General features: G+C 41.4%; 1 pseudogene; it reads left to right on the top strand.

The window, feature by feature from the left end:
• Positions 1-568: 568 nt before the first annotated feature.
• Positions 569-688, top strand: LOC124597235 (annotated as a pseudogene).
• The last annotated feature ends 24253 nt before the right edge of the window (positions 689-24941 follow it).

The raw sequence follows: 24941 nt of genomic DNA, 5'->3' as shown, positions 1-24941 counted from the left end.
GTACACATTTAACACGTCTGTTGTTTACTAGATGATGGAACAAACCTGCGCTGGAAGCTTTCTGGAAGCCAAGAAACATTCAAGAAACAGTGTATTACAACCTATTAACACAATTAAATGGGTTTGAAGTACCCTCACCAAGTAAAATATTATTCACTCCCGTTAAGAACACGTACCGGTCGTTTCGGAGCGCTGCAGATGATGCAGAACTGGTGCCGGTTGTTCACGTAACCGTCACCCGCAATCGTAAGTCATGGTAGTGAAATAGTGTATAGGTACCACTCCGTCGTATGGAATCGGTGAAGTGACGTGACTCGTCGTGGAGAATTTAAGAAATGGCAGAAATGTGCTTCGCATTTGGGTATGCCCATGACTGCATCATGAATGAAATTACCCGCCATGTTGGTGTATCAACGTGGATAGCCCAACGTGTCTATGACGACTGGGTTATAGCTCGCAGCCCTGCTACATGGGGTAAGAACAATGATCGTACAAACATCCTAACTGACAGGAACTGGAGATAAGTGTCACGTCTTTTCGTTAACATCCAGTTTCTAACCCCCACAGAGCCAAAGGCCTTGCCGCAGTTGGTAACACCAGTTCCCGTCAGGTCACGGAGGTTAAGCACTGTCGGGCTTGGCTAGCACCTGGATGGGTGACCGTTCGGGTCTGCCGAGTGCTTTTGGCAAGTGGGGTACACTCAACGCTTGTGAGGTCAATTGAGGAGCTACCTGACTGAGAAATAGCGGTTCCAGTCACTAAAACTGCGGTGTGCTGACAACATGCTGTTCCAAATGCGCAATCAGTGACACCTATGGGTGAGGATGACACGGCGGTCGGTCGATACCGTGGGGCCTCCACGCCTGCTGTCAGTCAATGCAGGTCTGTCTCAGTTTCCTAGAGAAAACTGCGAAGGTAACTGCATGAAACATTCATTTGTAGTTGGGACCCACGCAAAAGTCAATTGGCCACAGAGGCACATTAGCTACACTCTTCAGTGGGCCAGCAAAACAGAAACTAGACAGTGGCTGACTGGAGGCGTGTTGTGTGGTTCACAGAGCTGCGGTTTTGCTTGTTTTCCAAACGGTGCAAGGTGTACTGAGCTCCCAACGAGGCGTTTACCATGCTGAGTGGAACGCGTAGTTCAGGCCGGAGGTGGTTCTACGTTGTTTTGGGGGCGTTTTGGGTAGCGTGACCTCAACCCGCATATTAAAATGGTCGTGAACATGAACCAGGAAGTTTATTTCAACATTTTCGGTGGTCTAGTGTCGTCCTTTGCTCTAGATGTTCTTATTAGTATGCTGTTGACACTCTCAAGATGGTTCTACATTGGAAAGAAGTTCTAGTTATTAATCACGAATCTAGTAACTGATTACTTACACTGCGATGTTAATGTAATAATTCTCAGCTCGTTAAGCAAAGGTGTATGTGAGCTTGTGACGGTAATGCGCTCTTTAAGTATGAGTGCAATACCTTTATCTGTACATGTTTTTGTCTAGAATGGTTACCAAGGGTTTTAAAAGTAATGAGTAGTTTATGTACAGGGTACCCCTAATTAAAGTTCCAGTTTCAAAACGATGTAGAAAGAGAGCCACTGCCCAGAATGAAGTCAAATTTGAACAGCATATTACTGTCGCAGGGGTAACGTTATGGAATATAAAGTTTTAACAAAAATTTTGACAGTGGATCGCGCTCTAAGCATCTTAAAGCAAGTAGAGTCGGCTAGAAATGACAGATGAATGGCGACACGACGGCTGTGGTTTACGTAGCACATTTCACCATTCGTACTCTTCAGTGTGTACGACTGAACAAGTTCGGCAATGTTTGTAATGTTGACAGCCGGAAGTCACACGGATTAAGATCGAACGGCCAGGTGAGTCCAACGTTCGGGCAATTTTTCCATATATCGCATGGTTCTACACCACCGTTCGACCTCTCCTGCAGTACTGTGGCCATGTCTTAGACGTCAGATCAGCTGCGGCCGGCCGGAGTGGCCGTGCGGGTCTAGGCGCTACAATCTGGAGCCGAGCGACCGCTACGGTTGCAGGTTCGAATCCTGCCCCGGGCATGGATGTGTGTGATATCCATAGGTTAGTTAGGTTTAATTAGTTCTAAGTTCTTGGCGACTGATGACCTCAGAAGTTAAGTCGCATGGTGCTCAGAGCCATTTAGATCAGCTGCTTTCCTGCCTCTGCCACACTGCTACTCAAAAGTACCTTGCTCCTCAAAAGAACCTTTCATTTTGAATTTTGTAATCCTTTTCTCCAGACCCTCAGCAGACATCTGACGAATGCATTTTTTCATATCCATAAGTGTCCTGAACTTCTGGAGAGCTAGTGGGGCATAGTTACTATTCTCGTAAAAGAGTATTACCAGCACTGCACGATCATTTTGGAGACACTCATGTTGGATGTCTCGGACGCAAACCGAGGAAGACCCGTGAGCCACGTGTCTGTTGGTGTGCATATGCTGACGCTTAAAGCGCCATCTGCAGGACAAATCTTCATTAACTTAATTTTTTTTTTGTTCCATACGTTCTCCCATTAGTCAATTATACGATATTCAAAGTTGACGTCAATCCGAGCTATGATCCACTTTCTAATGCGTTTTGAAATTGGACCTTTAATTAAGGACACCCTGTATGTAAATATGGTAAGTGACGGTTCGTGTAATTTCTCTATTTTGTTGCTAAAGGAAGTGTTGAATCAAATATCGTGAGGTAACGTAAATGAATACGTTTAACACAAATTGTTGACGCTGCAAATTACACACATCAAAAAACGTTTTGCATTATCCCGGTTCCCAGAACTCCTGAAGAAAGACGTTGACTGTGGATATTGTATCACAGACACAGTCACTGTCGCTGTGCAGAGATGTCACTAAATCCGGCCAAAGATGTAAACAACCATGCTTGAGCAGCGCCTATTAGACGGAGGGGGTCCGACGGCCGATCAGTTGCAGCCATTCCACCAGGAAGGAGGTACACGGCTTGTATTGCCTGTAGTTCAACATTGCCTAGACGGTCAATACCGCGGTTCGATCGCGTCCGCATCGTTACTTTGTGCCAGGAAGGGCTCTCAACAAGGGAAGTGTCCAGGCGTCTCGGAATGAACCAGAGCGATATTGTTCGGTCGTGGAGGAGATACAGAGAGACAGGAACTGTCGATGACATGCCTCTCTCAGGCCGCCCGAGGGCTACTACTGCAGTGGATGTCCGCTACCTACGGATTATGGCTCGGACGAACCCTGACAGCAATGCACCATGTTGAATAATGCTTTTCGTGCAGCCACAGGTCGTCGTGTTATGACTCAAACTGTGGCAACAGGCTGCATGATGCGCAACTTCACTCCAGACGTCCTTGGCGAGGTCCATCTTTGCAGCCACGACACCATGCAGCGCGGTGCAGATGGGTCCAACAACATGCCGAATGCACAGCTCAGGATTGGCATCACGTTCTCTTCATCGATGAGTGTCGCATATGCCTTCAACCAAACAATCGTCGGAGACGTGTTTGGAGACAATCCGGTCAGGCTGAACGCCTTAGACACACTGTCCAGCGAGTGTTGTTTTGGGTCGACATTATGTGGGGCCGACGTACGCCACAGGTGGTCATGGAAGGCGCTGTAACGGCTGCACGATACGTGAATGCCATCCTCCTACCGATACTGTAACCTATCGACAGCATATTGCGGAAGCATTCGTCTTCATGGACGACAATTCGCGCCCCCATCGTGCACATCTTGTGAATGACTTCCTTCAGGATAACGACATCGCTCAATAGATAGATGTTCTCCAGACATGAACCCTGTCGAACATGCCTGGGATAGATTGAAAAGGGCTGTTTGTGGACGACATGACCCACCAGTCACTCTGAGGAATCTACGTCGAATCACCGTTGAGAAGTGGGATAATCTGGACGAACAGTGCCTTGATTAACTTGTGGATAGTATGCCACGACGAATACAGGCATGCATCAGTGCAAGAGGACGTGCTACTGGGTATTAGAGGTACTGGTGCGTACAGCAATCTGGACCACCACCTCTGAAGGTCTCGCTGCTTGATGGTAGAACATACAATGTGTGGTTTTCATGAGCAATAAAAACGGAGGAAATGATGTTTATGTTGATCTCTGTTCCAATTTTCTGTACTGATTCCGGAACTCTCGGAGCCGAGGTGATTCAAAACTTTTTTTGATGTGTGTGTATACTCGAGCGAAACTTGCTGTTCCTTTCTCGTGATAGTGTAGATGTATGCTGCAGGGATGACTGGGCCATCATGGGAACTGGAAAGGATGAAGGTGATGTGTGGTGTTGAAGTGAGGATTGTAGGGAGGGCGTGTGTGTTTGTTTTTTTAAATTTTTATTATTTAAAAAAAATTATGGTAAGTTATGAAGTAATGAGAATTTGCTTCTTTCTGACATTGATTTCTTATCATTTAACATATTTTCATTTCTATTTGTGGCCTCATGTATGAAAAACCCTCCCTGGAGTGTGTGCGTTCCCTTTCTGTTGTTGTTATGGCATATGACTGCCATGTCTGTTTTTATACCAGTATGGTAGTGATTTTCTCGTATTAGATGTTCTGGACATCTGGAGTGGGTACATTCACCCTTGAATGCCCATATATCTTGTTTGTAACTATTGTTAAAATTTCTTGCAGTCATTCCAATATACTTAGAGTTACAGTTATTACATTTTAATTGATATATACTTGCACTGTTGTATTTATCTTTCTCTTCAGTCTCAGTTTCAAATTTCTTTTGTACTGTGCTAATACACTAATTCTATGATCTTTGAATATGTTACCAGATTTGTGTGTGATTTGGCTGTGGTAAGTTAGGTGTGCTATATTGTGTTTTTGCTGGATGGATTTTTGGGTCTAAGTGTGGATTGAGTGTTACTGTTACGTGTTGGTATTTCTGGATTGTTTATATTTTTTGTGTCTTCTGTATGTATTTTCCTTTCAATGGTGTTGCGTGTCTTGTGCAGTGTCTTGCTGTTGTATCTGTAGTCATGATTAGCTCTTCTTGATGGATACTTTTGCTTAGAGGAATTATGCATAGTTTGTATATCATACTTCTGGTGGCACGCATTTCTGAGGAAGTGAGCAGTTGATTTCTAGTGTATTATCATTTCTGTGGATGTTTCCTTTCGGGAAATGTTAAAGCTTTGTCTGTCGTTGGATTTTTTGATCTTGAGTTTGAGGTAGTGTAGTGTTTCTTCTGTTTACATTTCCATAGTAATCTAAATGTTGTGGTGTACGTTATTTATCTGCCCGTGTAAATTGTTTATATCTTCTTGCGATTCATCTCTGAGGCATATGATACTGTCTGTATATCTCTGCCAGTATAAGACTTTATACCTTCTTATTTCTATTATTTCTATAATATTTCTTTTTCAATTTGATTCATGTAGATAATTGTTAGTGTGTATGAGATTTGGGTTCCCATTGGGAGGCTTTCCTTTTGAAAAAAAAAAGTGCTGTTAAGTTAGAAGTAATTTTTCTCTGATTACTTCACTGATTTTTACCAGTGCTTCTATGGCAGACTTTGAGATTTCTGGATTTCCTGTCTGTTGTTCTTTTCTGATGTTAATTGTGTCACCAAATTGGATAGAAGTGTACATGTATTTCAGATCAAATGATATTAGTTTTCTAGTTTGCGGGATATTTGCATCATTAACGTTTAGGGATTAATTCTGTGGAGTTTTTGATACTTTTGTTGTTCAATTAAGTATTTGTGTGCAAAATTTGCAGCACGGTTTGTGAGAGCACTCTTCAAATTGAATTGGTCTCATAGGTTACTGTCTTTATGTATTTTGGGCTGACTTCTGAGCATTGGTGCTAACGGATGTTTTGTACTAAGTTTGATTACTGTTTTTTTGTGAGTGAGTTTTTGATATTTTAAATGAGTTTTCCAGTTTCATTTGAAACCGTCAGCTTGACTATTGCTGGTCCTGCAACATGAAGGAGTTGAATGGATGAGAAAAGACAACGTGTATCAACCAGTGAGCAGTTACAATGCTCTGTAGGGGTGTTACGCATTACATAATGCCTGGAGACAACGTCTGAATGAGTTCACAAGGGGAAGAATCAAATGAAAAGTGGAAGACGGACGAAGTGTGACGAGTGTAGTTCGGGAGTTCAGTATTACTCACACCACTGTTTTACGTGCATAGGGTGCATTCTGAACCACAGGCACAATGCCTGAGGGAGAGCAGGGGGTCGACCCATTCAGTTGCAGCAAAATTGTGAAAGGCACCCACATCAGACAGCGGTGAGATTGCAATCACGTTTAACAGGACTGCGAGACACGCAGACTCACGCTCCGCTTGGCAAGTCGGATGCATGAAAGTCGTCTCTTTACTCAGCAACCAGTACACAGTGTTCTTTTGACATGTGTACGTATATGAAACAGTTCGTGATAGCGTCAAGAGCATAGGGACATGCTTTTGATGAATCTATTTGTTTTGTTGTAAGATTGATTACTATTCCTGCATTTATGTGACTGTGTTGGTTGATTTTCTACCTGTGTTAAAGTATGTCCAGTTTATAGTATGATGTCCCCAATGTCTGCTTTTTTTACTTAATTCTTTTTACTGTTATATATTTTCTCACAGTTGTATGTTCGTGGGATTCATCAGTCTTTGATAAAATGTGTGTGTCGTAATGTCCTGCACATATGAAGAGGTTGAAAAATCAGCCAACAAGTTGCAAATAAATGCTTATTAGCCCTTGACCATGGTTTCGATATTTGTAAAAATACCTCCTTCAGAAGTAGCGGCCCTAAAATGTATGCACCAGTTACAAAACTATTTTTACAAGCATAATAAAGTATTAACAGAAAAATATTTGTGAAGTAAACGTACTCACTTATTACATCACATGATGGCACAATAGATTAGATGAAGCCGAGCGGCTCTTGTCATAAACAAAATTGATGAAACAAGAAATTATCGCAAGCCATGGCCTTAGGTAGCGCCAGATTACACATATAGTACTTCAGAAAGACTGCTCATTAGTAAATACCCACAGATAGAGGCTCCAGTCAACATAAAATTGTATTAGGCGTCACAGGATAAAATATTTGCATAAGTTACGTGTACATCATGCCAGAGACTAAGGCCAGCTCCTATAAATATACAGTCTCAAGGGACCAGGAAAAATTGGCCTGCAGAGGGTGCTAAATACATGCGAGTAAGAACTGCGTCTTGGTTGTGTTGACCAACAGCATTTTAAAATAAAGTAAGTATGAAATTTCCTCCACAAGGCCATTAAAAATATCATAGATTTACTGGTATACATTACGCACAAAATTATTAATACATTTGCTGACAGAGTAATATTGTACATAAATTCAGCGTGCAGAAGGCAGAGTTCCATTTACAAAAGATCACTGTTACTAATGCACGGGGAAGAAGAGCAAATGTAAGCTAAAACAACCTCACTAACAGGAAAAGACTTCCGCTTAAAATATATGGATATGGACGTGAGTTCTCCTGTAGTTGTTTTCTCATGAGCACATTTAATTTCTTCTTTTATGTATTCTTCTCTCCCTTTGACACTTTCTTAGCAAACTGTTCTGCTTTATCTATCTTGTGCCACAGTACTATAGAATTGTTTAAAAAATGTATTTGCATGTACACATTGTTCAGATGCTTGATTAGTTCAGTATTTTTTTGCATACTGTTGATCAACTTCATTAATAATCCTCATATCTGTGCTGTTGATTTGGCTTTGAGTGGTACTTGAGAATCACTGTTTATCTTTACGTTAATGTAGTCTGGAATCAAATGGTATTGATAGAAAACCAGTATTAAACAAAGAAGGGAAAGCCGGAAGGTGTAAGGACTATACAGAGGGTCAATACAAAACAAATAAATTTGAGGGCAATGTAATGGAAAAGGACAGATAAAGATGAGATGGAAGATATGATTGAGAAAGTATGACAGAGCACTGAGAGACTTAAGCCTAAACAAGCCTTCTGATGTAGACAACATTCCATCAGAGTTGCTGATATCCTTGGAAGAACCATCCATAACAAAGCCAGACCACCTTGTGTACAAGATACAAGGGCTGGACAAAAATTCGGCAACAACGCGAGAAATGTGTGCTTAAACATAAATGCAGATGCTAGGCAGCCTGCAAGTTTTGCTGTTGTATTTGAGCACGAATTGCCACTGCGCAATGTCCTCAATATGTTGCAAGCGTCAGTCGTAATCAGGATAGTGTTCTGTGTAATTGTGAGTGCATTTTGTCGGAGCTGAGTGAATTCGAAAGCGGACAAACTGTTGGTAGTCGTATGATGGGTACCTCCGTAACCAACGCAGCAGAAAATTTTCGTGCTTCAAGAGGAACCATATCGAAGATTTTTGCTGCATACAGAGAAGGCAAAAAAATAGCGTCCGCTAAGTCCCTATGCAGACGAAAGTGTTTGTTGAGTGATCTTGACGGTCTGTCATTGAGGAGGATTGTGACGAAAAATAAGAGGATTACAGCTGCAAGAACCACTGCAGAATTAACACTAGCATTCACAAACTCTGTCGGCACTAAAACAACATGAAGGGTGCTCCCTAAGCAGGGAAATGCCATGGCAGTTCGAATTTCAAAACTACTCATCAGCTATGCAAATGTCCGTTACAGGAAAGCGTGGAGCCGAAACCATAAACCTGGACTGTGGAGCAACAGAAGAACTTCATTTGGTCGGATGAGTCTTGTTTTATATTGTTCCAGCTTCTGCCCGAGTTTACGTCCCACGAGGGAAACAAGACGAGGTTTCGGTGACGATTTGGGCAGCCATATCGTTGTATTCCGTGGTCCCCATGGTTACTCTGCACGGTAGCATTACTGCCAAGGATTATGTGACCTGCCGGCCGGAGTGGCCGAGCGGTTCTAGGCGCTACAATCTGGAACCGTGCGACTGCTACGGTCGTAGGTTCGATTCCTGCCTCGGGCATGGATGTGAATGATGTCCTTAGGGTAGTTAGGTTTAAGTAGTTCTAAGTTCTAGGGGCCTGATGACCTCAGCAGTTAAGTCCCATAGTGCTCAGAGCCATTGGAACCATTTGATTATGTGACGACTTTGGCTGATCAGGTCCATTCCAAAGTACAATATTTGTTCCCCAATCCTGATACCTTGTTTCAAGACGACGGAGACCCTGTTCACACAGTTCACATCGTCCAGCACTGGCTTTGTGTGCACGAGGGTGAACTGTCACGTTTCCACTGGCCGCCACAGCCTCCAGACGTCAATATTATTGAGCGTTGTTACCGGAACTTGTCACTATTCTGCAGTTAGAATGGTACAAAATTCCCTAGAAAAGCATACAGGACCTGTATTTAACCAATCCGAGACTACAGGAGCCTGTTTTAAATGCTAATGTGTTTCCTACTCTGTTTCAAGCGTGGTAATGTATTGTTTATTTGGTGTTTCCATATTTGTGCACAAGGCAGGGAAAATAAACTCGGAATTAATGAAGAATTTCATAATTTCAGTTCCTAAGAAAGCAGGTGCTGGCAGGCGTGAATATTACCGAACCGCCAGCTCAGTAACTCATGGCTTCAAAATACTGTCACCAATTATTTACAGAAGAATGAGAAAACTGGTAGCACCTGACCTCGGGAAGGATCAGTTCGAGCTGCGGAGAAGTGTTGGAACACACGAGGCAATGCTGGCCCTACGTGTTATCTTCTGTTAAGAAAAGGCAAACCTACTTTTCTAGCATTTATAGATTTGGAGAAGTTTCATCAATATTGACTGTGATACTCTCTTTTATATTTCTGTGTCTAGCAGGGGTAAAATACATGGAGCGAAAGCTTATTTACAACTTGTACAGAAACCAGACAGCTGTTATAAGAGTAGCAGGCCATGAAAAGGAAGCAGTGGTTGAGAAAGGAGTAAGACAGAATTGTAGCTTATCACCAATATTATTCAGTCTATACTGTGAGGGAATGTAATGAAACATTTAGAAAACGTATTGAACTTCAGAGAGAAGAAATAAAAACTTTGTGATTAGCCGTTAGAGACAGCAAAGGATTTGGAAGTGCAATTGACGAGCAGTTTAGACAAGAAGAGAATAGAAGCGTTTCAAAAATAGCGCTGCAGAAGAATGCAGAAGATTAGTTGGATAGATAGCGTAACTAATGAGGAGGTACTGAATATAACTAAGGGGAAAAGAGATTTGTGGCATAACGTGACTAAAAGAAAGGATCGCTTGACAGGACACATTCTGAGACATCAAGAGATCGTCGATTTAGTACTGGAAGGAAGTATGGGTGCTAGGTGAGAGGGGAGGGGAGAAGGAAGAGGGGGTAAAATTGCAGAAGGAGATCAAGAGACAAGTACAGTGCTGTTGTTGTGGTCTTCAGTCCTGAGACTGGTTTGATGCAGCTCTCCATGCTACTCTATCCTGTGCAAGCTTTTTCATCTTCCAGTACCTACTGCAACCTACATCCTTCTGAATCTGCTTAGTGTATTCATCTCTTGGTCTCCCTCTACGATTTTTACCCTCCACGCTGCCCTCCAATACTAAATTGGTGATCCCTTGATGACAAGTACAGTAAGCACATTCAAAAGGATGAAGGTTGCAGTAGTCATTCAGAAATGAAGAGGCTTGCGAAGGACAGACTAGGTTTGAGAGCTGTACCACAACAACGGTATTGTTTACACATTTTACGCTTGTTTCCTGCAATTTAGTATTAAACACGAGTAGCATTTCGCAAACAGAAATAATTTCAAGAGAGAAGCTGATAAGTGAGAACTGTAACATTTTGATCATTACTGCTAATCATGTTTAGCTGAAGAAATTACTTTGACTACCGAAAGCATTTTATGAGATGTAATTAGGTATGCTGTATTAATGCTAACTTTTTACAAGAAACTGAGTAATTGATAGCTAAGCAGTTTGCAGATAACTATTTATTTTAGTTAAAACTGAAACTACCGCGAAATGTTGTCCATTACATTACTGAATAATTAAAACATTACGTAATAGAAATTCAGTGTTAAAAGGTGTTCTACAGAAGATGCCCTATAGAAACACCGATCTGGACTTAAAAATGTTTTTTCTAGTTCTATTTATATCTATATATGTACTCCGCTGTCCACCAAGCGGTGTGTGGCGGAGGGCACAATTCGCGCTAACTCATATCCCCATGTCCCCATATCCCCATATCTGTTCCACTCGCGGATCGCGTGAGGGGAAAAACGACTGTGTGAACGCCTCAGTACGAGCTCATATTTCCTTTATCTTTGATTGATGATCATTACGCGATTTGAAAGTTGGTGGTAATAATATATTCTCTACATCCTGCGTGAAGATTGGATTTCTGAATTTAGTGAGCAGCTCCTTCTGTTTAGCGCGTCGTCTATCTGCAAGTGTGTCCCACTTCAAACTTTCTATGAGATTTGTAACGCTCTCACGTAGTCGAAATGTACCAGTCACGAATCTTGCCGCTCTTCTTTGGACTCTCTCAATCTCTTGAATCAGACCCAACTGGTAAGGGTCCCATACAGACGAACAATACTCTAAGACTGGACCAACTAACGTATTGTAAGCTATTTCCTTTGTTGAAGGACTGCATCGCTTCAGAATTCCACCAATAAACCGCAATCTAGAGTTCGCCTTACCCGTTACTTGTGTAATCTGATCATTCCATTTGAGATCTTTTCGAATAGTCACACCCAGATACTTGACTGATTTTACCGCTTCCAAAGACTGATCGTTTATTTTGTACTCATACATTAATGGGGATTTTCGCCTTGTTATACGCAGTAGGTTACACTTACTAATATTGATAGATAACTACCAATCATTACACCACGCATTTATTTCCTGCAAATCCTCATTGATTTGTTCACAAGTTTCGTGTGATACTACTTTCCTGTAGACTACAGCATCATCGGCAAACAGTTTAAGGCCGCTGTCAATACCTACAATCAGATCGTTTATGTAAATCGTCAAAAGCAGAGGACCTATTACGCTGCCCTGGGGCATACCTGAAGTTACTCTTGTTTCTGTTGAAGTTACCCCGTTCGGGACGACATACTGCTCCCTGTCTGTTAGAAAACTTTCTATCCAACCGCGTATGTCATTGGATAGACCGTAAGCGCGCACTTTTTGTAGCAAGCGACAGTGCGGAACTGAGTCGAACGCCTTTCGAAAGTCGAGAAATATGGCATCAACCTGGAAGCCGGTATCTAGAGCCTGTTGTATGTCATGCACAAAGAGGGCCAGCTGTGTCTCGCATGACCGCTGTTTCCTAAAACCGTGATGGTTTCTGCAGATGATCTTCTTAGAGTCTAGAAAGGTCATTATGTCTTAACACGAAGTATGTTCCATGATTCTACAACAAATCGATGTCAGTGAAATTGGCCGGTAATTATGTGCATCAGATTTTCTACCCTTTTTATAGATTGCTGTGACCTGGGCCTTCTTCCATTCCCGTGGAACTTTCCACCGTTCCAATGATCTCTGATAGGTGATGGATAAGAATGGTGCTATATTTGTAGCATAGTCAACATAAAATCTTACGAGGATACCGTCTGGGTCAGATGCCTTTCTGGCGTCTAAGGATCTTAACTGTTTTACAATCCCAGATACACTAAACACTATGTCAGCCATCCTTTCGTTTGTTCGGTAATTGAAAGGGGGAATGGTGCTTCAGTCCTCTATCGTAAACGAGATTTTGAAAGCTAGGAGTTAGGTTTAGAATTTCGGCTTTCTGTTTATCATCATCAGTTACATTACCAGTACTGTCAGCAAGAGAAGGTATTGAATTATTTGTAGCGTTCATACATTTTACGTACAACCAAAAATTTTTGGGGTTACTTTTAGAATGTGCAGATAAAACATTGTTTTAAAATTCGTTAAAAGAGTCTCTCATTGTCTTTCTGGCAGCAGCTTTGATTTCGCATAATTTCTGTTTGTCAGCGGGACAGTGACTAGGTTTAAAACGACTGTGCAAAATTCTCTGCTTTCTCAGCAACTCCCTAATATGTTTGTTGTACCAAGGTGGATCCTTTCCCTCCCCTATACTTTTGCTAGGCACATACTGCTCTAGCATCTTTGGTCAGAATTTAAAGGTAAATTCTGACCAAAGACGCTCAATATCTTTGTGTCCCGCGGTGAATGCTTGGAGCTTACTATGAAGATATTCATTAATTACACTTTTATTTGCTTTCCCAAACAAGAAAACTCTACGCTGTTTCTTTGTTTTCTTTTTTTGCAACTTCCACTGACATAGAAGCCACAACGACATTATGGTCGCTAATACCTTCTTCTAGATTTTTTTTTGGTCATCAGTCTACTGACTGGTTTGATGCGGCCCGCCACGAATTCCTTTCCTGTGCTAACCTCTTCGTCTCAGAGTAGCACTTGCAACCTACGTCCTCAATTATTTGCTTGACGTATTCCAATCTCTGTCTTCCTCTACAGTTTTTGCCCTCTACAGCTCCCTCTAGTACCATGGAAGTCATTCCCTCATGTCTTAGCAGATGTCCTATCATCCTGTCCCTTCTCCTTATCAGTGTTTTCCACATATTCCTTTCCTCTCCGATTCTGCGTAGAACCTCCTCATTCCTTACCTTATCAGTCCACCTAATTTTCAACATTCGTCTATAGCACCACATCTCAAATGCTTCGATTCTCTTCTTTTCCTGTTTTCCCACAGTCCATGTTTCACTACCATACAATGCTGTACTCCAGACGTACATCCTCAGAAATTTCTTCCTCAAATTAAGGCCGGTATTTGATATTAGTAGACTTCTCTTGGCCAGAAATGCCTTTTTTGCCATAGCGAGTCTTCTTTTGATGTCCTCCTTGCTCCGTCCGTCATTGGTTATTTTACTGCCTAGGTAGTAGAATTCCTTAACTTCATTGACTTCGTGACCATCAATCCGCATGTTAAGTTTCTCGCTGTTCTCATTTCTACTTCTCATTACCTTCATCTTTCTCCGATTTACTCTCAAACCATACTGTGTACTCATTAGAATGTTCATTCCCTTCAGCAGATCATTTAATTCTTTTTCACTTTCACTCAGGATAGCAATCATTGACATCCTTTCACCTTGTATTTTAATTCCACTCCTGAACCTTTCTTTTATTTCCATCATTGCTCCCTCGTTGTACAGATTGAAGAGTAGGAGCGAAAGGCTACAGCCTTGTCTTACACCCTTCTTAATGCGAGCACTTCGTTCTTGATCGTCCACTCTTATTATTCCCTCTTGGTTGTTGTACATATTGTATATGACCCGTCTCTCCCTATAGCTTACCCCTACTTTTTTCAGAATCTCGAACAGCTTGCACCATTTTATATTGCCGAACGCTTTTTCCAGGTCGACAAATCCTATGAAAGTGTCTTGATTTTTCTTTAGCCTTGCTTCCATTATTAGCCGTAACGTCAGAATTGCCTCTCTCGTCCCTTTACTTTTCCTAAAGCCAAACTGATCGTCACCTAGCGCATTCTCAATATTCTTTTCCATTCTTCTGTGTATTATTCTTGTAAGCAGCTTCGATGCATGAGCTGTTAAGCTGATTGTGCGATAATTCTCGCACTTGTCAGCTCTTGCCGTCTTCGGAATTGTGTGGATGATGCTTTTCCAAAAGTCAGATGGTATATCGCCAGACTCATATGTTCTACACACCAACGTGAATAGTCGTTTTGTTGCCACTGTCTTCTAGATTAACTGCCTCAAAAAGACCAGGTCTGTTTGTCGCCAAGATATCTAATATGTTCCCATCTCGAGTTGGTTTTCTAACCAATTGCTCAAGGTTGTATGTTGAGAGCGCTCCTAGAATGACTTCACACGAATCTTTGCTTCTGCCCCCTGTGATAAACGTGTAATTTTCCCAGTCACTGGATGCTAGATTGAAGTCTCCACCTATAACTAATGGATAATTTGGGTATTTACTTCCTATGTACTCAATACTTTCCCTGAAACGTTCTTCGACGTTTGTTGCTGATGCTGGTGGTCTATAAAAACATTCTAATACAATGGTCAATCCTTGTCTGACTGACAGCTTTATCCAGATTATTTCACAGTCCGACGCAGTATCGATGTCAACTGCGTTTAAACAGCTTTTAACTGCAATGAATTTGCATCAGTCCTACCCTTCCTAAAAAGTTCTGTAACTCATTCAGTTCCGCAGTAGTAGCAGGGCACAGCTAGAAATTTGTTAGGGTTTTGGAGATCGAGAAAGAACACTTCACTGAAAGCAACTACCTTCGCGATTGCTATCCGCAGACATAGTCGAGGAGCCGACGTTATTTTTCTGAACTGACGGGATTTATGGCGTGAAGCGCAGAAACACACACACAGACACGCGCGCACACACACACACACACACACACACACACACGCATGCTGGGATATCAATGACCTATAAATAAAATAAAAAACTGCAATACAGGGTGACTATAATTAAGGTTAAACTTTCAAAACCCAATAGAAATAACACCACTGGTCAGAACGACTTCAAATTGCAACGGAATATTATCATGGTAGAAGAAAAAAATTTGTGTGAAAATTAATCAATTGATGGCGCTGAGTGTGTCAAATACGTAAATGAAAACGCGTGTCATGCGCACGCTCAATTGGAGTTAGTAGAAACACGCCGAGTACACGGCTTTTCCTCCTTTCGCGTCTGCGACGTTCGCCTTGACTGTCTCAATGCAAGATCAAAAAATGGTTCAAATGGCTCTGAGCACTACAGGACGTAACTTCTAAGGTCATCAGTCCCCTAGAACTTAGAACTACTTAAACCTAACTAACCTAAGGACATCACACACAACCATGCCCGAGGCAGGATTCGAACCTGCGACCGTAGCGGTCGCGCGTATCCAGACTGTAGCGCCTAGAACCAATGCAGGTTCGCGCTCTGCTGGTAAAGCTGTGTAGCAAGAATGATGAGTGTGCACACGTCTCTCTGCAGAAGTTCCTGACACTGAAGGGTTTGAGGAAAGACATTGGTCCGATGACTGCCGTGGGTCTGGAGAAAATGATTCGGAAATTCGAAAAGACGGGCTCTTTTGGTGTGCAACCTGATAGAGGGAGGAAACGAATTGATTCGACATTAGTGAAAGCAGTGGCCATAGCAATGCGGGAGGAGACGAGTGGTGTGCATACATGTAGTGCACCGAGAATTGTCAGAACATTGAACATACGCGTGAGCACGGTGCGTAAAATCCTACGAAACATCCTCCTTTGCTATCCATTCAAAATTATCCATGTGCACAAGTTGCTTCCTGTTGACTTGCCAGCAAGAGAGAGCTTTGCTTTAGAATTTCTTGCTCACATGCAAGTGGACAATGATTGGCCGTGGAAGATTTTGTGGACAGTCGAAGCCCACTTCCATCTGACAGGATATATCAATACACAGAATTGTCATATATGAGCAGCGGAAAATCCACACACAAATCAGTCAGTACCACTTCATCCTGATAAGGTCAGTGTGTGGTGCGGGTTTACGGCATCATTTATCATGGGGCCATATTTTTTTGAAGAGACAGGTTCTTCCAGTCCTGTTACCTGTACAGTCACTGGTAAGCGCTAAGAGTGTCTTCTGCGTAACCACGTCATTCCAGCTCTCCAACAGCGTGGATGTGTAGCTGGCATCATTTTTATGCAAGAAGGCGCACCTCCACATATTGCAAATCCAGTTAAGCAGCTGCTGAAGTGCCATATCCAAAATGCTAATTTATCAGCCATCCCGATCACCTGATCTTAATTCGTGTGACTTCTGGTTGTGGGGCTATCCGGAAGATCTCCGTTTATGAGCATATGATCGAAAAGTTAGCTCTACTTCGGCCAGATATCTCTCGAACAACCCCGCCCCCCCCCCCCTCCTGCCGGCCTGGTCAGAGTGTGACAGTGAAAGAACGAAAATATTTCGTTGTCATGCAAATTCAGGGACTGTCAACAATTCCTAAGTATTCTCAACAAGGAAACCATTCGCCCACCCCCGATTCTGCTGAAAAAAAGAAAAGAAAAATCATGAGTTTCATTAACGGGTGGTAAATGAAAGGTGTGGAACAAAAATATGTAATGTAATTTCTCTGGTTTGCTACGCTTTAGATATTGGTAGCAATGGTAACTGTGAGACGTAGGAAGATGAAATTATTCACATTTGGTACAAAACTATAAACTGATTGCATTATTAAGACGTAAATGTCGCTACTCGCTATATTCATTGCACAATTTGTAGCGCCAGTTTCGGATAACATTATTGTTTCGTTATTACAGTGGACCCAGGTAAGTTTTTCCCCGTCGTTCAAGACTGTGTGAATTTCAGGAACGCTGCGAGGATGGTTTTGTGCTAAATACTGAGATCCTTCGGAGGTGAACGTAGACAGATCTTAAAGCTTTGGTTCTGAGTAACTGTAGAGTGCTTTGTTGTATCTGTGCAAATCATTTTGCACTTCAGTATTTTTTATGCATGGTTCTATAACATCTGTAATGTCTGTTAAGGAAGTCATTTTCGGGTGACCTTTGATTTTAAGATGTTGACCATCCCATGTGCATTCCCACTTCAGTAGTTAAGCAGACTTTAACATTTTAAATGTTCGGATAATAAGTTGCCGTCTCTTTAATCTAAGAATAGATTATCAATGCAGCTAGCCGCTATCTCTGTGTAATGTCTTGTCTGTATAGACGTGTATCTGTTGTCTTTAAGATCCCTTCACCTACACACATAAGTCTATACAGTAAAGTAAGGCCCTCCCAGTTCTTGGATGATCCGTGATAAGACAGGCGAAAAATTAGACTAATGAAGGATTATTAGTATTATCTCTATTTTCATTCGCTCTTTCTCTCCTTTATCTATGTATAGTTTTTAATATAAGATTTCATTACGTGATAAAAAGAATCAGCCAAATAGAATCTTTGGTGGAGTCCTTCGTCTTGGTAATCAGCGGCTGGCTTGCTGTAAGAGATCTTTACATTTATTATTACTGTTAAACACTGCAGTCTGTCGGGAGAATCAATCGTTTGGACAATTTGTTCCTTTTACGAAAGATTGCTAATCCCAGATGTGTACGAAGCCTTTTTGGACGATGTAACACAGACTCAGTGATTGCAGGCTCTCTTCGACACAGCTGAAACTTCCCCACTAATGACAGGGCCAACGTGATCAACAATTGATTCAGAAAAAAAACTCATTCGTTCATTCAGTCCAGAACAAAAAAGTCACAAACCTTATTTATGGAGGAAATCGTGTATTAAATCCATCTCCATTACATGTCCAGATCTCCGGTGATTCCACGCCTTAATTATTTTCCTTTTACATTCTCTTTCTCTTCAAAACAAACCGCCAAAGGCACAAATGTTAATTGGCTCGCTTTAGCGAGAAGAAAAGCGGAATATGTATCTCTCAGAAACACGTCAATCCCTCAACAGATACTCCAGAAGCTGTCCTAGTTACCACTCTAACAACCATGGAGAATGCATATGTGCATCTCTGTTATTTCAAAGAATAAACGCACTAGAAAATACTTGGGCGTCGACGAGCTGTCGCCGCACATATTACGAGAAAATCAGATCAGATAACTTTTCCAAAGTGAATGAATGTGGATGGTTTGATTGAAAATGATTAATTGGTGCGTGGTAGAGGGTATTTGCTGTGGGGACATTACAATGCTCCCCCGCAGTGAGCGAAGTTTGTGAGCCTAATTTTGATTTACCGAACACACTTCGCGAGCTATCTATTAGTGTGGGTAACCCGGAAGTGATGAGTGTCAGTCCTCCGACTGAAAAAAAATAATTATGTTTAAGACAGACGAAGAAAAGAAACATTGAAAACAGAAGAAATGAAGATACAAGTACCGCGGCGGTATTGCTTTTACGTGCATCAAGGTGTTATGTCTGCTGTGCACAACCAAGGAAGATGATCTTTCATGAAACTATTATCAGGGTCTACCCATCCGGGAACTTTCTTAAGCAGGGAAACCTTGGAAAACCTCTTAAGCCTAGACCCCCAGCCTACGGTACATAGAAGATAGGAAAGCCTAGAGAAGAAAAAAAATTTGAAATTGGTCTCTAAAGGAAAGATAGGGATAGATTTACATAACGATTTGGAGAAGAGTGATTTGTGCCTCTAGCTAAGAAAAATTGCATGTCCCCGACGTCCACATTTGTAGTCGGTCTTCTACGCGGCCCACAATGGTAAGAGTAGAAGGGACAGGGATACCAGATTTTACATGCAACATTCATTCCAAAAGAATTAGCAATGACCGAAAGGGAAACACTTCCTGTAAAAGAACTGGTTAGGTTGCACCGTCCAAGATTCTCCTTGTTGAAAACAAAATCCCTATGGCTTCATGCATCCTTTTTCTTACGATGTACTGCAAGGAATTTAGCCATTTCCATTTATCCATTGACTAATGCTGTTGCCGAAAACATCATAATCTTTACTCTAATTTGAATTTTCTTTTGGACTTCGCATCACCACTTGTGCTTATAAGTCCAAAAATTCTGACACATTTTCTGTCAATGATTAATTCTTCGTAATTTAAAGGATTCATGCAACTTGCAGTAGATTTTGGATTCAAATAATCGAATAATGGAAAGTGTAGTTCATTTTATACAAAGACATAATCCATCATTTCCTTGAAAAGTCATATCATTTATCTATACTCAAAAAAATTTTATCCTAAATACATATATTTCTCCGCTTGATTGCTGTAATGTAAAAGTTATTAGTACTGAGGAATGTGGATTCACTTCATTCATTTATTCTCTGATTTATCCGGCATTCATACATGCACATATATGGAAATGGATTTTCAAACAAAATTCCAAAGTGAACAAGACCCATTAAATAACTACTAATTCTATGAATATTAATTTCTTTTGACATTCAACAATAAATCAAGAACTCTTAACCTCTAATTATGACACTTTTTTGAAGTTCAACATCAATCTGTTTCCCCTCGCGTTTGATGCGAGTCTCTTACAAAGCATATCTGTGTCGTCTATATCGATTCTAACTCTCGCGCCGACGTCAATTGTTTTGCGCGGGAAATTATCTTTGCGGCGTTAACCGTCACTCATGATTCACTACTTAACCGCAAAACTTCACTTCACACGTTTACACATCAAAGCGTGCACTTGAAATTATATATGAACATTCACTGGGAACCTCTATTGATTATGCAGCGTCATTTTCGGGAAATATTTCTTTCTTCTTGAAGGTCATTCAGATCCTTTATACTTCTTGATGACATTAGCAATACTAAAGCTCTATGTTTACCCAAACACAGGTGAAGCCTATCTCTATTATCTTCTTTGCAGCACTCGATAGTTATAGTTAGTCACTATTTCTACAATCTGTGTCACTGATTAATTATTTCAGTTTAAAGTTTTCTAACACTAAACATGCACAGTTTATTGTTATGTTTTTACGAGCGTTCATCTCTGTCACTCGCAACAACATTCATCCCTATCTTCTAATCTTCATTAAATTTTTTCAAGTCGTTATGGGAAAATAACCCTTTAATTTTGTTAGATCTCGGGAATGCTAACAGATAAGCCCCAGGGTTCGGAATTTGTAGAATGATGTATGGGCCAGTATATAATAACTCCCATTTCTTTATACTCTTCTTTATTAAGGACGATTTGGTATGTCATTTGACTAGTACCTTCTCTCCGACGTGGTACGCCTGTACCCTCTTGATTAATTTGTCATATTGTTGTTTTCTCTGATCAGTCTTTTGCGTCATATTTATGACGGCTTGTCTTATTTTTTCTTCCCAAGGCATCTCAGTTTCCTGAGTTTTGGGCATATGTTCAGTCCAGAAGTTTTCTTCTTTTGCCTCGAACATCAATTCATGAGGTGTATAACCAGTGGAGGAGTGGGGCATGTTGTTGTATATCTGCTCAAATTCTTCCACATAATTTGCCCACGCAGTCTGCTTATGATGGCAATAGTTCCTCATAAAGCGATTGAACTCTCTAAAAATTCTCTCAACCAAATTGCCTTGTGGGTGGTAAAATGATGTTAGTATGTGTTTCACACCGACTTGAGACAAAGCCTGTTTCCATCGGAGTCCCGTGAGTATCTTAGCATTGTCTGTTATTATCGCCTTAGGTATACCGACATGTGGAAGATAATCCCTTGTCAATCTTATTAAAATTAATTTGGCTGTAGCCGCCTTTATCGGGTATAGCTTTACGTATTTCGTACACACATCAAGAAATGCCAACACATATCTAACACCTCCTCTTGAAGTAGGTAACGGTCCACACAGATCGCACGAAATTAATTCTTTTGGTTCTCGGACTAATGGTTCAAAATGGTTCAAATGGCTCTGAGCACTATGGGACTCAACTGCTGAGGTCATTAGTCCCCTAGAACTTAGAACTAGTTAAACCTAACTAACCTAAGGACATCACAAACATCCATGCCCGAGGCAGGATTCGAACCTGCGACCGTAGCGGTCTTGCGGTTCCTGACTGCAGCGCCTTTAACCGCACGGACTAATATAGAGCATAATGGGTGCTTACTCCCTTTTGAATCCGGCTTTGCTTTTTGACAGATTATGCATTTCTTCAAAACCTCATGCACTCTGCGCTTTATGTTGGGAAAATAACAGTACACACTTATCTTGTCTGCACATTTTGTCGCACCGAAATGTCCCCAGGTTAAATGGGTGAATCATACGAGTTTCTCTATTTGCGCCTCAGGTATACAAACACACCAACGTACTTTGTTTGGCCTTCAACAGCGGAAAAATAATACGTCATTTACCAGCTTGTAATAATTTGCCATCTGATCCGAAGGTTGCTGTTGTAACCTTTGAATGACACTTCCCCATTGAGCATCTCTTTTCTGTAACTGTGCCATATGCGCACACAAATTGACGTAGTACGTCTTGTATGGATTTTCCTGCAGCAGCAATACAGAGAATTCTGAGTTATTATTTACTTCAATCTCTTTAGTCAAACCCTGTGGTGACCTTGATAGAGCGTCAGCAATAATGTTTTGCTGTCCTGAGACATGCACGATCTTAAATTGGTATTGTTGCAGAGCGAGAGTCCATCTAGCCATTCTGGGGTGTAACAGTTTACACATTTGTAAAAACGTTAATGATTGATGATCGCAATATACGACAGTCTTTGACCCATATAGATAATAATGAAATTTTTTAAATCCCCAGATGACCGCAAGAGCCTCTAATTCTGTCGTCGTGTAAGATCGTTCACAGTTGGACAAAACACGACTAGCAAACGCAATAGGACAGAACGTGAGTTGTCCATTTATCTCGCATGCTTGGAAAAGGCACGCTCCAACACACACATTCGAAGAACCTGTTGACAAGTAAAATTCTTCTTGCATGTCCGGATGGTACAAAAGCGGTGCATTTACTAATTACTTCTTTATCTTTTCGAATGCTTCTTGACACTCTAATGTCCAGAGCTAGGGCACAGCCTTCCTTCTTCAACAGACTATTTAGAGCTGCTGCGTTCATTGCCTGATTTGTTATGAATCTTCTAAAAAATGAGGTAAGGCCCATAAACCCTTTTAATTGCCTCCTATTCCTGGGTGTTGGAAACTTACTAATTGCAATTAGCTTCTCCTTGGTTGGTAAAATTCCCTTTGCGTCAATTATATGCCCCAGGAACTTGATTCTGTTTACTGAAAAATGGGATTTCTGTAGGTTAGCAGTTATTCCCGTGGTTTTGAACACGTCCAACACTCGGTTCGGTAAGGTAATATGCTCCTCCCAAGTTTTCGATGCAGTAAGCAAATCATCAACAAACACTGTTATCCTGCCTCTGAGTTCTGGGCCTAGTGCATAATCTAGAGCTGCTATAAAGATTCCAGCACTAATGTTGAGTCTGAAAGGAACTACAGTGAATTGGTAACTTCTTCCGGAATAAATGGAAGCCGTATACTTCCTTGATAACTCATCCAGCTTGACTTGCCAATAAGAGCTCCGCAAATCAATGCTCGTTAAATATTTGACATCCTGGAACCGTTGTATAAGTTCGTCTATGTTTTCCGGATGTGTTCTCACTGGAATTATGATTTTATTTATTTCTCTAGCGTCGAGTACCAGTCTAACAGTCCCATTTGCTTTTGGCACGACTAACAACGAGCAGTATGGGCTTGTAGAGGGTTCGATCAAACCCCATTTCAACATGCGATCTATTTCCTTTTGAACTTGAGCCTTTAACCTCCAGGGAACAGGATAGAAAGTTCTACAATACGTTTCGTGCGGCTTAACGTAGAGATGGAATATGTATTCCTTAATAACTCTTGGCCTTTCATCAAAAACGTTTTCATACGTTAATAATAATTCATTGAGCTGCTTCTTCTGATCTTCGATAATGCAGTCCGATTCATTTAACTTTTCAAACATTAATTGACCGAAATCTTCTTTGACTTGTAACTCATTAATTACGTGCTGTTTAGAATTTTGGGCCGTCCTGATTACTTGCACACTTATCCTACAATTACATTTTCTCGTAAGGCTTTTTTTTTTCAACAACTCCAACTCAATTTCTTGTTTATTAACATTCAACCAAATTTTTCCTGTTTTGAAATCTATTCTGCATCCATATTGACGTAGGCTGTCGACTCCGATAATGCAATCTACCACCAAATTTTTCACAACAAGGAATGTGCTTAATATTGCTACATTTCCGAATTCCACACCAAGTAGTGACAGCACCTTTACACTAGCCGCTCGAGCCCCAACGGCGCCTATTATTCTGCAATTTTGAATTGGAAAGACTGGTACTCGTCTTATATTTCTGATCCTGTTGAATAGTGCCTCCGAAATAACATTTGTGGTTGCAGCTGTGTCTAAAACCGCCACTATAGGTACAGTCTCCATAATGACCTCCATAATGACTTGCACTTCGGCTACTGCCACCTGTTCCTTATCCTCATCTTGTCGTTCTACGTCCTCGGTCAGTTCATCTGCCAGTAATCGTCCATCATTATACGTTAGCATGGGTACACGTATCCTGTTGCCCCTCAACCAATTGTTGACCGCTCCTCCGGGGCACATGTGGGTCCTTACGAGTTTGTTGGATTTTGATTTGTCTGCTGGTTGACGTCATCCGTCACTTCGGTAATTACCGGTTGATTCGGAGATGTCCGTCCCCACTCAAGTTGGCTATTTGAATTCATTCCTCCCGGTTGATTCCAATTTCTATTATTGTTATTATTCCAGGCTTGGGGTCTGAAATTTCTTTCGTTCGCCCACACTGGGTTGTATCTTTTCCCATTCCTGTTGTTCCTTGATTAGCCCCTCGCAAGACCATTGCCGGGATTACTATTGAGATTTTGAGGGGTTCCTCCATTATTTAACGATCTCTGTTCATTCCTTCTAAGTGTCGATTGATCGCCATTGGTATAATCCATACTTCCACCTTGCCTACCGTTTGGCGGAGGTTCTATCGCCCTATATTGGAATCTGTTATTACGGACTTTCTGGTTGTTCTCTTCGATAATATCTATATGGTCTAACGTCGTGAGGAGCGACTCCCAGTCTGCGTCGTTGCCGTAAATAAATTGATTCCGGATGCTAGTTCGTAGTCTTGCCTTAAGTATGTTTATTATGTCTGGCAAGGGCGTAGGTCTGTCCCAGTATCTCGTTTTATTTATATATTTTTCGAAATACCTTCTAAGGCTTCCTTTCGAAAAGGAGAAAGGCTCTGGGTAGAGCACCTCCTACCTTAGGCGTTCCTGTACCCCTTCTGACCAGAACTTTGCTAAAAACGCCTTCTCAAAATCGTCATATGTCGGGCAAACAGAAGTCATGTCCGAGGCCCAGATCGCCCCCGAACCTTGTATATATCCTGTAACAAAACTGATCTTCTGCCACCCCGACCAATTTCTGGGTAGCACTCCACTGAAACTTCGAATAAAAACAATTGGATGGACCCCCCCTTTTGTCAGGGTTAAAAATCTGGAATTGCCGATGCTTTATCATTTT

Source organism: Schistocerca americana, chromosome 2 (assembly GCF_021461395.2).
Source record: "Schistocerca americana isolate TAMUIC-IGC-003095 chromosome 2, iqSchAmer2.1, whole genome shotgun sequence".
Taxonomy (NCBI): Eukaryota; Metazoa; Arthropoda; class Insecta; order Orthoptera; family Acrididae; genus Schistocerca; species Schistocerca americana.
This window is presented reverse-complemented; position numbering and strand designations above follow the sequence as displayed.